The sequence below is a fragment of the Panthera tigris genome, chromosome C1 (assembly GCF_018350195.1).
Source record: "Panthera tigris isolate Pti1 chromosome C1, P.tigris_Pti1_mat1.1, whole genome shotgun sequence".
In the NCBI taxonomy this organism is placed as follows: domain Eukaryota; kingdom Metazoa; phylum Chordata; class Mammalia; order Carnivora; family Felidae; genus Panthera; species Panthera tigris.
In genome coordinates this window covers 203,936,926-203,955,385 of record NC_056667.1, presented here as the reverse complement: position 1 = coordinate 203,955,385, position 18,460 = coordinate 203,936,926, and positions in this window count along the sequence as shown.

Here is an 18,460-nt window from a genome sequence, read left to right as displayed (position 1 = left end):
CATCAAAACAAACACACACAAAAAATTTACAAAGTGGTCACTGTGTTATACAAGCAAAGCCGCAATTTTGTGCTCTTTAGAAACACCAATTCAACCTTTCTCTCCCTTTAGGGGAACCACTTTTCCTTGCTCTGTAATGACCATCCTTCATGTTATTAGACAGCTATGCAGTGTTCCTCTTTCAAGTGTGAAATGTGCAAATGAAAATGTAACTTTCCCCTTCCTTCCTGGTAGTCAGTAGCTTACATTTAAAACCTGGCGTGGCCAAGGGAAAAATACACATCAAGTATGCATACTACAAAGACAAATGAGCCAACCTAGAACAGACGCCCCAGGTCACTGCAGGGGGTGCAAGTGTAGCTGTGAATCAGGTTCTTTTCTCCTTCATGCATAAGGTCTCCAAGAATATTGCCCCAAGCCTAGTAGAAGACAGTCATTTGTGCTGCTCAGGGCAAACACCAAACCAAAACAAACCCTGCTCTTTAAGATGCTTCTGAGGTTTTTTAATAAGCAATACAACTTAATAAATGGGTGATAACCAGAGAAAAGGGCACCACTCTCATTTCAGACTTGAAGAAACTTGAACCAGTCCGGCCAGTTTCTAATTATAATGTGTGTTGTAATTAGATGAGTGATTGATCCGAACTTCACCTAATCCGAGTTTCGGTTCAGAGGCTTAGAAGGGAAATTTTTCTAGTCTTTGGATGACTAACTTCATTTTCTTTGCTGAATTTCATTTGAGTTTCTGGGTCCAGATGGAAATAATAATGTTTCTATTCTCTCCTTTCCAGGTAAGTGATTAGTAAGGGAAATGCTACATCTGACTTCGACAGAAATCAAACCCATTGGAAAGGAAGGTCGTGTGGCTCAATTTATTTCCCTGACTTTTGCTCAGTTTTGGGCCTTTGTGATCTGTGGATAGGTGGAGAATTCAGACTCACCCTACATCTCACTTTCAGTGACTACTTTGATTGAATAGTCATGACAATTTTCTATTTCCTTTTTTTAATATAAAGGTATTTTCTATTTAGTATCATGAGAGCATGTGAGTATTTTATGCTAAATGCCACCTCGAAGACAGAAAAGAAGATGGAAAACCATAATAAAGTTAGATAATTGGTGTAGGAAGAGTATTTAATCTAAAGCTTGAAACTTTTTCCAGCTTGTATTGTGTCTATGATATGAATGATTACTTTGTGTGATTCTTGAGGGCATTTCCAGGCATTTTATCAAGGTTGGTGAATTGATTAGTCAGCCCTCTCAGCAGATTTGAGATGTGGGCAGCACACAGTCTGTAAGAATGGGCAGGAAGTTTCTGTAACACAGGACTGGGACTTTCAAATCTCACTAACATGATCATAAAATCAGAACCCTTAAAATAAAGACTTCCTACCCCAGCATCATTAAGATTAGCCCAATTTTCAAATTAAAAAAAAAAAATAAGAGGATCTTATTAAAAAACCAAAGTGGAAGCTAGGAGCTCATGTGTCCTAAATTAAGTTAATGCTAACTGAATCTTACTGTAGTAAGAATGTAACATAGAATCTCTACACACGGCTCTACATGCAAATTTCATTCCACAATAAGAGATTATTTCAGGGTAATCTCAACGAGACTATATAATAATATTAAAATGTAAAATACAACTGGAAATGGATATGATTAAATTATGGGAATTAAATAACACACATTTACCCAATTATAATGGGAAAGCATATGCCAGCTTGCTATAGGACCCACCCAAAGTCCAATCACTGGAGAGACTTCTTGTGAAGAGATTTGCCCAGATCATTTTTTCTAAGCTTTCTCTGTAACTCTCTTGGTGCGTTTTTCTTTTCACGTAGAATTAATGCATTCACCAGCCTACAGCCAAACTCTGAAAACTACCAAAAAAGTATAAAGCACAGACTCTGCTCTCCTATAGTTTATATCCTAGTTGGAGATACAAGACCTCTGCACAAGAAACATTTGAAGTGAGTATGTGATTGGATATCTGAATCGATTCTGTAGGGACTAGGAGATCAGAGGGGCAATGTGATTGGAATGTTAAGAGAAGGTTGGATTTGATGGACGGATAAGATCTGAAAAGGTGGAGAGAAGGTAGATAGACTGTGTATATGACAATCTAAAAATGAGAATAAAGGAATGAATTCAGAATGTATTCATTCAGTAATTATTTATTAAGTGCCTACTAGAACAATATGATGATGGATATGATGAGGTCTTGTCTCTCATGAAGGTCCCATTCCAAATGTGATGAGGTAGACAATAAAAAAAAAATAGAAACAAACAAGCTATTTATAGATTGTGAATGTGCAATTAAGGAAACAAACAGGCAAAGTGATAAAGACAGGAAGGTGGGGGTGGCGGTATATTCAGTGTTTCTCAAACTTTAACGTGGGTATGAATCTCCCACAGATCTTACTAAAATTTAGGTTCTCATTCAGAAAGTCTAGGAAGGGCCCAAGAGTCCGTATTTTCAAAAAGATCCCAGGTCTTGCTAATGCTACTGGTTCACAAACCGGTTTGAGTAGCTGGGCTTTAGATGGAATGATCTGAGATTTGGGGGGAAACACGGCTAGTTGGAACACAGAAATCCTGGTGGACTAGGCTGGGGAGAAAGCATGAAAGACGGTTTAGAGGAGGATTTGGACTATCTGGAGGTGGGATGTCAAGACTGGCAGCTAGGATCTTCGTACCAAGGCCAGTGTTGGAAACGTCTAATGCGTCAGACACACGGAAGGTGGAGTCCAGCAGGGCTTACCGCCTCATCGTGTTGAGGCACGCGTAGAAAATGATGCTGTCGCTTTGCAGTGGGGGAAAAGGAGGCTTCCGCTTCTGGGACGATGTGGGTTAAAAGCACAAAAGACTAAAGACATAGGATTATAATGATCCAAGCATGCCGTGACGAGCCCCTTGCGGATGGAAAGGAAGGAGTGAGTAGGAAAAACAGGAATCTGTGAGTGTTGTATCATTCATGGTGAAGAAGGAGGATGGTCGTAGGGATGGTGGGACGGCACAAATTCCAGAAGGCACCCGGACACACATGAATGGCCATTCAAGTGAAAGTTCTGCCCCGGAGTTAAAGATTTTTTTAAATCAAACCCTGAGAGTTTAAGATGTGTAAATAAGTAATTCCTTCCAGGGCAAGAGTATGAAAAAAGGAGAGCAGTTGACTTGCTTGAGGTGGGGGTGGGGATATTTACAGCCTATGGAAGGAAGAAGAGAACATAGAGAAGACAGGAAGGGGCTGGTGAGAAATTCAGCTAGATCAGAAAGCAGTCAGGAGTAGGGCACGTCCAATGTGGGCACTGTATACTGTGTGATGTTAAGACTTTGACCACTGTCACTGTCATTACAGACAGGCTGATTGTGAAAACAGGTCTTTAATTCTCATACCACTTTACTCTCACCCCCCTGCCCCCCAACCCCCTCACCAAGCCAGGTGGTCAAGCATTTCTATCTGAGAAGTGCCCCCCAGCTCTGGGGCGGGTGGGAGGGCAGGAAGACAAGATCATGACAAGGAAGAGGCCAAGCTTGAGACCAATGCCAAATCTGACCTTACCCAACTAACTGCAGTCCCAGAAGCCCACAGTTCTCCCCAGGATGCACTAATATGCCCCCTCCAGAGAAGGGTGAGGGAGAGGAGAGCTTTCCTTTGGCTTTGCCCACATTTTATAGAAGGGTTCAGCCCCAAAGAGGCTCAGTGGATTCTCAAAGAAAATTACATGTTAGCTTAGAATGAGAACTCAAGCTTTTTTCACTCTCAGAACAGCGATCTTTTTATTGCAATTAAAGTAAATGGAGACAAATGTTAAATATAGAGGGTATATATAGCAATACCTCGTCCCTGAGTCGATGGGAGGCTTAGTTTTCGCATTCATTGACATTAGTTTCTAGCCTTTCTGGATTCAGGACATAAGGTGACATTTTGTGTTTACTGTCTTCAGCATGTGATGAATATGAGAAAACCTTCCGTGAATGTTTTGGGCAGCTCCGCTTTGAAACACTAGGTGGCAGTGTAACACTACCTTTGGTATTTAGAACTACGGTGTGGTTCTCAAAATGGCATTTTAACGGAAATTTTTTAGAGATATTTTAAAAAGGATAACTTCAAGAGAGAGCTTTACAGAAACAAATAAGTGATGTATGATACATTTGTAAATTACCCTTCCCCAAACCATATTTTTAATTACTAAATAAACATGCAATTGAATGACATACTAAAAACTTAAGACTTAACCAAAAAAGAAACAAAGGACATTAATAGATATTTCACAGGAGGAAAAATACATATGGTCAATTAACATATGCAAGACACCTAATCTCTCTTAATAAAGAAAATTAAAATTAAGTGGGAACGTTTTTATTTCTTCTGAGTTTGACAGAATTATTTTCGAAAGTTCTATCTTGAAGAAGAATTAGAGATGTGGTCAAAGATTTATGTGCAAGCATCTTCCTTGATGTTTTATTTATGATAAGCTAAAGACATTAACGCTTAGAAGATGAGATTTCTTAAAAATGAAATATTATGCATTCTTAATTTACAACACTTTGTATTTTAGTTAGCCCCTAATAAAATTATATTCATTATGGCCAATCAGTGTAAACATGTAGCCACATGAGGTTTGAAAGAATGCAGAGAGGAAGTGTAGGTTTCCGTCCCTCGTTGGACGGAAAGGGTTTCTTGTGCAGATTTGGGGTCTTTGGAGCGGTGATCGGATCGAAATAGGTATAACTAGGTGGATGCCTGGGTTGATGGTGAAGGAGTGAAATCATAACCAAATGGATGGCTGGCGGCTGCATTCAGCTGCAGTTGGTTAACTCACCTGCAGGAAAGAAGACATGGAAATCTAGGTCCCTTCCTTCAAACACTTTTCTGGAATCAAATGAGTTGAGTGCGCGTGTGGGGCCTTAATGCCACCTCAGGGCTGTCTTCAGCTCATAGATTTCCCGGTAGCAACTAAGAAAGGAGGACTTTGGTAAATTAGAAACCAACCCAAATTTCCTTCCTCGGTGATTATTATATTGTCATTCATAAATATTTTGCCATGATAATGAAAGTATTAATCTGCCTTTAGTTTCTTTCTTAACCCAGTCTTTCTTATGTATTTATTTTTCTGGCCCAAACCAAGAGATTACAGTTGCTTGGTTTGTTGTTTGCTTTATGTAATAGTATAGAATAAATAAGACTAAGGAAAAGTCAATAGAATTGTCTGGCCCAAAATGTTGCTTGTGGCATTCTGTAAGAAATTTATGAATTGGGTGATCAACTTATTTATTCACTTAATTTATTGATCCAACTACTCATTGCCTTTATTGTGGAAATAGTAGATAGAAATGAAGCAAACCTTTGGCAAATGGTTTGACACCTTGGAAATTGTAAAGTATATGGAATATATAGAATCTAATCTTGGAATCCAGGACTCAAGAAGTTTTTTTTAAGCCCTTAATTTTTGGATGAACATATTTTAAAAATAAGAGCCACACATGGTCCCAAATGAAAAACATAATCATAATCTAAACATAATCAAAATTCTGGTGCTTCCATTTCACAAGCCTGAAATACATAACTTGTTGAAAACCTGGTTGGGAGGTAACTTCCGTAATGACTCTGGTTTCAGTTATTTGTGACTTTTTTTTTTTTCTGTGACTAACAGAAAAGTTCATTAATAGCATTTTTCTTGATTCTGCCCTTTGACAAGGAAACAGACTGTGAGAGCTATAAGTTCTTAAAATTATGGCATGATTAGAAAAACACATGATTAAGCCTGTGAAGATTTTTCTGTAACCCTGCCCTGTTTAGGCACATCCTATTTCCAGGCATCCAGCCTGCCAATGAGGTCCTACCCTTTTTGTTGTAAAACAGCAATGCTGCTGACCTATTATGATCATTTCCATGGAGAATCATAGAACATTCCATGGGGGAGGAGACAGTGGCGATTGTCCCCCTGAGTCCTCTCATACCACAGATGAGCTTGCACATTTGAGTGGTTTTCCCAGCGTAGTTCAAAACCTGCTCTAATGAGACCACTAAAACAACAGATTTTATTACAGTGGAACATAAAGGAAGCTTATAATATTCTTCACTATTTTAAAAATTTGCACATTGAAACAAATGTTTAGTCTGCCTCTTGTTTGTACAATTGGTAAGTTCAGGGAGGGGGAGAAGGAAATAAATCTCAGCAAATGCAAAGTTTGAGGGTATCTGGAACACTGGGAAGGGTAGATGTTTGTATCTCTTTGACGATAACACCTCAGTGCAACTTGAGGTCATCTTGATAAAAATGATCGTGTTTGGTAAGGGTTACAGAACCTCTCTTTTAGTTGTTTGAATTTACTTATGTAATATTTATGTCAAGGGTTCCTATAGCATAAGGGCCTGGGTTATCTGTTGTTTGGTGTTATTTCTTGCCTATGATTCTGCTTTTTCAGAAACATCAGAAATGAGCCCCATTTGACTTTCTGGAGTCTCATGAACTTCTGAGGCTGCGAGATCCTAAATAGACCCTTGATCCACCCCTCTCCTTTTTTTTTTTTAGGTTAAAAAAAATGTTTGTTTATTTATTTTGAGAGAGAGAGAGAGAGAGAGAGAGAGAGAGAGAGAGTGAGCAGGGGAGGAGTGGGGAGAGAGAGAGAGAGAGAGAGAGATTGAGAATCTCAAGCAGATTCTCAGCTGTCAGTGCAGAACCCGAAGCTGGGCTTGAACTCACAACCATGAGATCATAACCTGAGTTGAAATCAAGAGTCAGATGCTTAACAGACTGAGGGACCCAGACGCCCCAACCCTCTCCTTTTATAGGTGAGAAAAAAAAGCCTGGGATGTGTTTGTCTGAGGTCAGTGGCAGAGTTGAAACGAGGACCAGGGTCTCTCGCCTGCCCAAAGTGGGGAAATTTTCCTACTACATCATTCTTGCCTTGCGGGTCCTTCTTTTTCTCAGCAATGTAATGACTATGGTAACCACATTTCTCCCAGAGACTGGCTCGCATGCTGGAGGTTTTCCTCGGACTATAGTTTCACTGTGAGCTCTCACTGTCCCTTACCAGGGTGACTGAAACCTTACCCCAATCCATTTGTCCTTCCTACCTCCTTCCAACAGGTGGTAACAAGGTATTCTCACCTCTCGCTGGGCATTAAGAACTACGGAACTTGCCAGCAGTGAGTGTTAGTGGTAGTTCCTGTTCACCAACCTTTCCTCTGGAAGAGCTCGTCTAGAGGCTCCCCAAACTACCTACCCAGGGGATCCAGATGGAAACAGTGCTCCTTCGGTGCATGAAGTGTGGATACAAGGAACGGGGAGCACAAGGCTCAGGATGCTTGTTTCAAATTTTGGCTTTGCCACTTGGGCAAGATACTTACCTCTGTGTCTCAGTTTCCTTGTGTATAAAATGAGGTTGAGAGGAGTATCTCTTTAATAGGATTGTTATGAAGATTCAATGATTTAATACATATAAAATATTTGTTTTTATTACAATTTTTAAAAAATGTTTATTTATTTTTGAGAGAGAGAGAGAGAGAGATAGAGAGCGACTGGGGGAGGAACACGCAGAGAGGGAGACACGGGATCTGAAGCAGGCTCCAGGCTCTCAGCTGTCAGCACAGAGCCCGACACGGGACTCAAACTCACAAATCGTGAGCTCATGATCTGAGCTGAAGTCGAGTGCTTAACCAACTGAACCACCCAGGTGCCCCACATATAAAATATTTAAAATAGTGACTAGTATATAGTAAGTGTTCAATTAATGGTAGCCAAGATTATTAGTATGGGTTTTCATGTATAAACAGAATCATATTTATTTTTGGTCAAGATAACAGCCCAAGGAATGACACAGTTATTTCTGAATATGATTTTCTGTATTCCAGCTCTAGTGGCTTTCTTCCAATTCACAAAATAAGCTTTTTTCTTTTTTTTAATTAAAAAATATTTTTTTTGATGTTTTTTATTTATTTTTGAGAGAGAGAGACAGAGCATGAGAAAGGGAGGGGCAGAGAGAGAGGGAGGCACAGAATCCAAAGCAGGCTCCAGGTTCTGAGCTGTCAGCACAGAGCTTGATGGGGGGGCTTGAACTCGTGAACCACGAGATCATGACCTGAGCTGAAGTTGAATGCTTAACCAACTGAGCCACCCAGGTGCCCAAATAAGCTTTTTTTTGACCTAGTCCAGGTATGTTTGTACAAATCATTCCCTTTGACCACAGGGCTTTTTTTTCTTTACATCTTTAAAATAGATATTTAAAATTGTTTTTAATGTTTATTCGTTTTTGAGAGAGAGAGACAGAGAGACAGAGCATGAGTGGGGGAGGGGCAGAGAGAGGGAGACACAGAATCCGAAGCAGGCTCAAGGTTCTGAGCTGTCAGCACAGAGCCCCCGACGTGGGGCTCGATCTCACGGATTGTAAGATCATAACCTGAGCCGAAGTCGGATGCTTCACTGGCTGAGCCACCCAGGTACCCCTATAATATATTTTTTAATGTTTATTTATTTTGAGAGAGAAGAGGCAGAGTGTGTGTGGGAGGGGCAGGCAGGGGGGGGGGGAGAGAGAGAGAGAGAGAGAGAGAGAATCCCAGGCAGGTGCCACGCCACCAGAGCAGAGCTCGATGCAGGACTTGATCCCATGAACCGTAAGATCTTGTCCTGACCTATAACCAAGAGTTGGACGCCTAACTGACTGAGCCACCCAGGAGCCCCTCTTTCTTCACTTTCATCATCTGGTTAGATTCTACTTGTCCTTAAGAATTTAAAATCAGGGGCGCCTGGGTGGCGCAGTCGGTTAAAGCGTCCGACTTCAGCCAGGTCACGATCTCGCGGTCCGTGAGTTCGAGCCCCGCGTCAGGCTCTGGGCTGATGGCTCGGAGCCTGGAGCCTGTTTCCGATTCTGTGTCTCCCTCTCTCTCTGCCCCTCCCCCGTTCATGCTCTGTCTCTCTCTGTCCCAAAAATAAATAAACGTTGAAAAAAAAAATTTAAAAAAAAAAAAAAAAAAAAAAAGAATTTAAAATCAGCATTACGTCTTCAGGGGAACCTCCCATGACCCCCTAATACTTCACTCTTCATCCTCATTGAACTTCTCTGATAGGACTGTGTTTGTAGCACTTGTAATAACATAATTTGGCGTGTCTATGCATGAAGATTGGATCAAAGCCTATCTTCCCCACCAGACTGGAGACTGCATTAAGTAGCGTAGGGATTTTGCCTGCTTTTACTGGCCATTGGCTCCTGAGTGCCTGCACGGTGTGGTACACATGGAAGGTGTTCCATGGCTCTTTTTAAAATGGATGAGCGAAGATGGGTCTCACAGACTCCTCATCCTGAGGTCAAATTGGGTGACCCTCAGGAGGTGTAGCTCAAGTAGGTGGATGCCATGAGACGAACACCATCACCATGTTTTGTATAATCTGCCGTGAGAAATCAGGCTCCGAAGACAAGTAGGTCTGGAAACCCACAGAGCCAGAAGTCATTCCCCCTTTTTGTAAAACGGAAAAATTAACTTCCTAATTTTATAATATTGACTAACTCACGCGCAAGCAAACGCACGGTTTTAAGCGCACATTTCATTAAGTTCTGGTAAGTATATAACCCCACGACTGCCTAAGCTACTTCCGTCTATACCTACTGCCGTTGTCTCAGTCAGGTCGGTGCTATTCCTCTATCGGTCTTCCCACTTGCACTCTGTTCTGCTCTGATCCGTTCTCCTCCCGAAGCTATCCACATCCTAATCCCCAGAAACCGCGACTTTGTTACCTCACGTGGCAAAAGGCGCTGTGCAGATGCGCTTAAGTTCAGGCGATCGCGATGGGACCGTTCACCTGGGGGATCTGGGTGGCCCCAGTGTACTCGGTGACGAATCAGTGAAAGAGGGAGGCAAGAGGGTCAGAGTCAGGGAAGGAAACGTGAGGATAGAGGGGAAGGTGATGTGATGCTGGGCCACACGCCCAGGAATGCAGGCACGGCCTCTGGAAGCTGGCAGAGGTCAGGGATGGATTTTCCCTCGAGCCTCCAGAAGGAACGCAGCCCTGCCATCGTCTTATTTTTAGCCCCCCACGTAAGACTCATCTCAGGCTTCTGAGCTCCAGAACTGTAAGATAATCACTTTGCGTGGTTTTAAGCCTCCTAAGTTTGCGGTTATTTCTTTTTTCTTTTTTTCATTTTTTTTTAACATTTATTTATTTTTGAGACAGAGAGAGACAGAGCGTGAACAGGGGAGGGGCAGAGAGAGAGGGAGACACAGAATCTGAAACAGGTTCCAGGCTCTGAGCTATTAGCACAGAGCCCGACGCGGGGCTCGAACTCACAGACCGTGAGATCATGACCTGAGCTGAAGTCGGACGCTTAACCGACCGAACCACCCAGGCGCTCCAAGTTTGCGGTTATTTCCTACAGCGGCAGTAGGACACGGATACAAGGTCTCTGCTTAAAATGCCATCTTCACGGGGTCACCTTTTCCCAACCATCCTGCCTATGGTAGAGCTCCTTGCTGCTCCCACCTCCCCACTTTCCATCCCGTTCCTACCTCCTTGTCTCTACTTTGGTCTCTCTTTGGATTTTTTTATAAGAAAACTCACCCCTGGTAATCTTCCTTTTACTTATTCTTTGCCATCTCTGCTAGGATGTGTAGAATGTGTGCTCTTTGAGGGCAGGGATAATACCTCATCCACCATCGGATATTCAGGAACTAGTACAGCACCTGCGACTTTGCACGTATGTGCTTATAAATATGTAGAAATGATCCAGGTGTGTGCTGCCCGATACAGTTGCCACGGGTCACATGTGAGATGGGCTACAAGTACAAAACACCAAATTTCCAGGTCGTCAAATGAAGCAATAATGCAGAATATCTTTATGTCTTAAAATTAATATCTTAAATATATATTTAGATATATTAAAAACTTTTTAATTAAATGTTGAAATGAGGATACTTGGGATTGTACTGGGGAGAATAAGTAATTTCACTTAATATTACATTATTAAAAGAGCGTTACCTATTTGTTTTTTTCTTTTCTTAATATGTCTACCAGAACATTTAAAATGATATATGTGGCTTACATTATATTTCTATTGGAATATAGCCCTTATTGGATTGTGGATTTCTTAAAAGCGAAACGCCGTATTTCACTCCTCTTTGTATGAACTCAAATAATTTGCGTCTCGTAACTCCTCAATAATAGTTGCTGCATGAATACTTGTTAAGTGTCATTTTATAAAAATAGGTATGTATTGTTGCACCAATGCAGAAAATTGGGCCAAAAGGAATTTTCATTCAACAATTTCTACCAACTGTATTTGTGGCTATACGTGATATTTTCCACCTGATAGATTTTCTAGTTGCTTTAAAATTAACACTCTTTTTTTTTTTTACACTCTTAATACGTGTTACAAATCAGCCACTGTTTGGGTGGGGGGCACCTGGGTGGCTCAGTCGGTTGGGCATCTGACTTCGGCTCAGGTCATGATTCATGAGTTTGTGAGTTCGAGCCCCGCGTCAGGCTCTGTGCTGACAGCTCAGAGCCTGGAGCCTGCTTCAGATTCTGTGTCTCCCTCTCTCTCTGCCCTTCCCCCCCTCCAAAATAAATAAACATAAAAAAATTAAACAAACAAACAAAAAAGAAACCCAACCGAATCAGCAACTGGGCATAGAACAAGATGGCAAAATGGTACATTTGACCCTCTTGTGCTATTTGGCACAATGGGACTGTACCTTGAGGGACTCGGTCTTTTTCCTAAGAACACGCACTTTCCCGTGAAACGTCCAAAGCCATATCTGAGGACATCCATTAGGCAGTGCTTCTCGATCATTATCATTGTCCACAACTTATTCTGAAGGCCCCAAAGAGAGAAAGTGTACTCATGGTTGGGAAATGGAGCAGTTAGGACCTAACTGCACGTTCTGCCCAATTCTGCCCTCTCCCAGCTTGCTTGAATTTTCTTTAACATCCACCATTTTATCTTACAAATTTGACACCATTTGTCTGTGTTTGTTCCAGTATAGAAGTATCGCTCTGTCGTCCAAATCCTCCAGGAAAATAGATATTCCACACCTTCGGTCTCAGGACGCTCGTGCCCTCGACGTACTGATGCACCCAGGGACCCTGGCACTACCTTCTCTGAGTAGCATGGAATTAGGACTGATGTCCCAAGCCCTGAATGGAGATCAGCTTGAGGCTTGTGTGTATCACCAAGGCAAATTGCTGGATCTGTCTTGTCTCTGGCCACTCTTCGTTTCCTGGGTTCAGGCTGCCTTTTGAGATTGTATGTGTGTGCACGTATGTGTTTTGTGTGTGTGTGTGTGTGTGTGTGTGTGTGTGTGTATGTGTATACGCTCACCCTCACCTTTGTATATATGGGTTGCTTTAAAGCAACCGTTGGGATCCATTTACCTATATAAAAACTGGGGAGGGGGGCGCCTGGGAGGCTCAGTCGGTTGAGCGTCCGACTTCGGCTCAGGTCACGATCTCACGGTCTGTGAGCTCGAGCCCCATGTCAGGCTCTGTGCTGACAGCTCAGGGCCTGGAACCTGCTTCCGATTCTGTGTCTCCCTCTCTCTCTCTGCCCCTCCCCTGCTCATGCTCTGTCCCTCTCTGTCAAAAATAAATAAACATTAAAAAAAAGTTGAAAACGTTGGGGGGAAGGGAAAAACAGAGTGTCATTTTTCTAGAGCGTTTTCTCCCTAGCCTAAATCTATTTGGAGATAGGCTGGCTCATCCTCCTTATTTTGGTAACCGGCAATTTCCATTCACTGTATTTTTAAATCCCATTTCAACCCTGTAAGGTAGAGGTTGGTTATTACCATTTGAAAGACAGGCAAACTGAGTCTCAAAGAGGTTATGACGTTGGCCCAGAGTCTCTTCAGCCTGTAAGTGGCAGTGAGGATTAAGAGACTCTGGCTCTGTGCTTTTCCCGGCACACTTTTCTGCCTCTCCAGCAGGTTTAGAGGCCATTTCCACTGGATGCTACAATTTCTTTTGAGTGCCTCCTACGTCCCAGGGACCAGGCTTATGAATAAAGACATGTTCCCTGCTGGCTCCCAGGCCAGAAACTTTCCCCCTCCACGACTCTCCGAGCAGCATGTAAGAAGGATAGTAACTATTAAATTACTTTCTCGGGGCAATTCATTGCGACTAGCCCACAGTTAAACATTTCTTCTTTAACATTAGCAGATGGTGAATGAGGTAACAATGTCTGCGCTGGAAACAAAACAAAAGTAATAAAAAGAATTGGCACTTGAATAGAAAAGACGAACCACCATTTCTGCGCGTCCTTTGTCTCAATCATTCAGGAGAACGGAAAAAAAAAATCACTTCATAAATCAGTCAAAGCTGGTCTCATTCTGCCATCCACAGAACATGGAATTACTTGCTGAGACTGATAAATGGATGTCTTTGCCACAGCACTGTCACCGAGGCTTATATAACTTACAGTGCAATTATTACTTATGTCCTAGGAAGGACTTATTTATTTTAGCTTATATCGTCTTTTCATTCTTGAAACATGTTTTTTATGTGTTTGCTTGTGAAAACTGGAGTAGATGCCAGTAGGAAAAGAGGCTTTTCTATTACTGTAACTGAACTATAATTTTGCAAGGCAGTGATATGAAACAATGTGTTGATTCTTTGCATTTTATCACCAGAGACCAGAGCCAGAGGAAAGTACCAACTGCATTTTTGTAAAATTAAGGCTAATCTGAAATTATGGTTGGATCCCAAGACGTTCTCAAACCAGCGTGGGTGGAGTGGATAAGACCTAAATTTGTTAGTACCCAACAGATTGATTCACTACATCTGAGTTGTTCAGATCCAGAGGATAGACACAATCTATCTACTGGGAAGAACGTACACATACATACAATATATCTATGCATGCATATACATAGAAACTTGCTCAAAAAACCCCCCAAATTCTATTTTAATCCTTTATAATAAGTAAAAGGCAGAGTCTGATTTTTTGTTCTGTATCCTGTGATCTCAATATTCCTGGGGAAGCGAGCTGAACTGAAGCAAATACATAACCTGTTAACTGGGCACATCTTTCAAGTCACCTTCTGAGATTCCCAAGAGTTTTGGTGAATGTTGAAAATTAATCTCTAAACCATTTTTCCCATTCATCTTTATATTTTTAACATGTGTTATAAATCTTTCTCTCCTTCTCCCTAGATCATGGCATATCTACGTTGAGAATGAACTCAGAACTGTAACTTTGCCTTGGGTGATGGCTCTACTTTTGATACCCAGTCTGAGATTGCCCAGTGCCTGTCTGATTCTCAGCCTAAATGAAAACCGAGTAGTAGCACCCATCTGGCTTGTAGCCAAGTTGGCAGATCTGCAACAATTTGAAACTGGAAGACTTTTTTGATGTTTTTGCACATAGTGTGTCCTATATGTTCCTGCAGAAACCACTGTGTGTTTCTTTTTTTTTTAATTAATATTTATTATTTGAGAAAGAGACAGAGAGCAAGCAGGGGAGGGGCAGAAAGAGAGGGAGACACAGAATTGGAAGCAGGCTCCAGGCTCTGAGCCATTAGCACAGAGCCCGACGCGGGGCTCGAACCCACAGACCGCGAGATCATGCCTTGAGCTGAAGTTGGCCGCCTAACTGACTGAGCCACCCAGGCACCCCCAGAAACCACTGTGTATGTTTCTTTTCTGAATAATAAATAACTACAATTCTTCAGTAAAATCCAGGATTTACCCCTTCCTCCCCTATTTTTAATTACATTTTGGTTTAGAGAGTCATATTTATAGTTATTTTCCCCATATTTGTAAGAACTACACTTCTACATCTTGCCCCACGTCCCCACCTAGCCACCAGCCAAAACAGGATTGCTTAATTTAGTTGTTCACTTACCTTTCTTCTGTTGTTACTTTTTTAGAAGAAGGTTTCTACTTGATCATTTTGATGGATTTTAGGTAGCAGCTCAAAGAACAGAAAGGGGAAGTGTCTGTTGATTTTTATCTGTAACCCAAGCTCACCTACTTCACATACATTTTGCAGGTGCGTAGGAAACGACATTACCTCGTGTCCTTTGGCCAGCTCTCCTCTTATTTTCTTGCCATCCTTCTTATTTATGCCAAATGGAATATTATGCAAATGGCAACTGAAGAAGAGCGGGTCAGAGCCAAAATCAAGAGCATTGGGTGATTTTTTTTTTTATTATACATTCTATGTAGTTTGGATTTTTTGGTTTCAATTTTTTAAAAGTCCAGCAGTAATAAAACATCTTTTCTGTCATTTTTCAAACTCTCTTACTTCATGGCTGCTCTAAAGACCTTTTTCTTCAAACCTACACTTTACCTTCCTCCCTAGCCTAGTTCCGGGAGAACTTCCCCCTCCTTCCCTTCTCCCTTTCCTCACCCCAGTCTGATTCTGTGTCTTGCTCTAATTATTTGACCTGCTATGCATCATGAAAGCCTAGAATAAAAAGAAATTACTACGTGGGATGGGGAATGGAGAGATGAAACTGAATGGCAAAGATAAAATGTGTTCTTGCGTGGGGTAGAAACATACAGAAAGTTTGGGAACCCCCACACTTTAATTTTGTTCCAATTATGCCTAAATTGAGACATCTAACTTTCCTTTGTCCTACAGACATTTCTTTCCCCACTCCCAAACTTACTTATTTCAAATTCTGGAATCAAAAACTAGGGCTTCCAATCTCCTAAAAGGAATTCGTCTATAGCATTTGAATAGAAACACTGTATATACTTACATATACTATGTATCTGTTCCAATTCTTCCCATTATTATGGGCCATGGAGTGAGGCAAATCCCCAACAGGGAGTGGCTACACCCAAGCTGTGGACATAGCTTGAAAGGTAAACTCCTTAGAAAGCAAAGATTTTCTTGATATTCTATGTAGCAGTTCTAGTATATGACGGTATCCTGTAAAAATTACATAAAATGAAATATTCTGTTAATATTACAAAACATAAATCCATAGTGTTTGATACCCTGTTCAGGCCTAAATGAAATATTTTCTTCTAAACATAGGATTAAAGATCTTCCAAAAGTAAGGCTAATGTCTCCTTTTTAGGATTCTTATAAAATTATTAATTTATTAATTTTTTTTTTTTGTTAACGTTTATTTACTTTTAATAGAGAGAGCGTGAGCAGAGGAGGGGCAGAGAGAGAGGGAGACAGAATCTGACGTAGGCTCCAGGCCCCATGCTGTCAGCACAGAGCCCGACGCAGGGCTCAAAGTCATGATCCATGAGATCGTGACCTGAGCCAAAGTCTGACACTTAACCGACTGAGCCACCCAGGCGCCCCTACTTAATTTATTTTTTATTGAGGTATTCTCTTTTAGGATTTAGGCATTTCTGAAGCTACACTTGGAGAAAATATAGCTACACACAAAGAAATGAAAATACAACTTGGATACATTTTTTAAACCTATGGAAAATTCAGTTTTATGAAATTTGAGACACAGGTGAAAACTATCATTATCTTATATCACACACACCTACAAACGTACACAAAACTAAGATGTGCTTACTAGTTACGAATTTATTTTCACCTTTGCAAGATTTCTTTGAGACTTAATTAGAAATGTATTATTTTTTTTTTAAATCATACTTCAGTCTTCCGTACACATCGAAAGGGAAATAAAGTAAAAATGGTTAAGGCGTTCCTAACCTGTTCACATCCTGCCACTGTGGCTCAGGGCTGCTGGTGTCTGTGGTTTTTCTTTCTCCTTGTCCTGTCTTCCCTTTTTGAAACGAGACGAGATGAAACGAAACAAAACGAAATGAAACGAAACAAAAACCCCGGAGAATTAAAAGCACTGTAGCTCTGATGAGTCTACTGTTGTCTCCATCCAACGGTCTCCTGCCTCTGTATGGGGGTGAACGTGACCTCCAGCTCACTCTTCACGAAAAGAAGCTTTGTTCTCGCACCTGTTGGTTCTATTGTGTCCTTGCCACTCCCCGGAGAGATAGATAGAGATAGAAATAGAGACCGAGACAGAGACAGAGATAGAGATAGAAAAGACAGAGTTCCCAGATGGTCCCAGTCTCTAGCTCCCTTCAGGAGCACAAAGGGGCTCATGGGGAAGGGTCTTCCTTGTAGTTCTTAGAGAAAAGCAAGTCCTAGAGCCTGATGGTGGGGACACTAGGTCTCCATGGTTTGTCACTCTCCGGAAAGGCATGTTGTGCTGTTTGGTTCCAGGTTCCCCATGTCGCCCGTCTCTAATCCCTGCACATGTGACTTTCTTGCCAAACCTGGACAATTCCCTCAGAGCGCGTCCGTCTCCTTACCCTTTTGGGTAGTGCTGTAGATGTTTTTCATGGGAAGTCTTTCTCCTAGCCCGTGCAGGAGCTCCTTGGCCAGAGCTGGAACAGGCTGGTTTGTAGTGATCAGAAGAGTCATACAATCACACAGTCCTTTCTGGGTTGGATGAGAAGTAAGGACTTGGATGTAGTTCCTAACCAGGAATCTGTTAAAAACGTCAACTTCTGCTCTTAGTCTCTGTAGTTAGTGCAGGGGTGTTTGGCTGGCCCAGCAGGTGGAGCCTCTGTCTCTTGATCTCAGGGTTTGAGTTTGGACCCCATGTTGAGGGTAGAGATTAGGTAAAAAAAAAAAAAAATACACCGGCTACCCGGAGGAAAAGCTCTTGTGCCCTTGTTTGATTTGGGGTCTGTGATTTTTTTTTTTTGACTCCCGCCATCCGCTGGGCCAGCTGGCCTGTTAATGATGAAGGATTTCTTGAAAGGGTGCTCCAATATTGTGTCTAGGATTTTCTTCAAGGCAGCTGCTCCTTATTTGCGAGTTTTGAGGCCTGTTCTTGATTGTACCAGAAGGTATCAGCAGGATATTTTCAGACAATAACTAGGACCTGTGTTGCTTCTTCAGCTGGACCTTGCATAGTTTGTTGACTGCACCATTAAGGGGTTATGACTGTCCCGTTGGGTCACTAGGAAGAACAACTGACTTCCTACCTGCACAGGTAATGATAACTACTTCGCACTTCTCGCCAGCTGATGACAACTGTAAGATGTACTCTGTGATAGATGTAAAATATGAAAAATGTTCACTTCAGAATCGATGAGAAATGATGGACATTTTATTAGATGCCAGATATTATATTTGATTGATTATTCTACAGAAAGGAATCGCTAATCTAATCACTCATTTTACCATTATGTATCATTAAACATGGCCTTATTCTGAAGTTTAATGAGCTTGATATCTTCACTTATCTTATTTTCCTGTTGATTCCAGCTCTTACAGAAATTATGGGATATTGAAATATTTTGTGGTAAGATTTCAGGTCTGCTTCTCAAGTAACAGTAGACTGAAGCACCCAATAATGGAAAATGTTCAGGTCCATTCCCTGGGAGCTGGTTCTTAACTTTGGGGTCCGTGCAAATTGTATCGGGGCAATGGCAGAGAATTTGAAGACCGACGGTCTTGGGTCCAAATTTGGCTCAGAAAACAGGCTGGAAGATCTTGAGACAGTCTCTCAATTTCT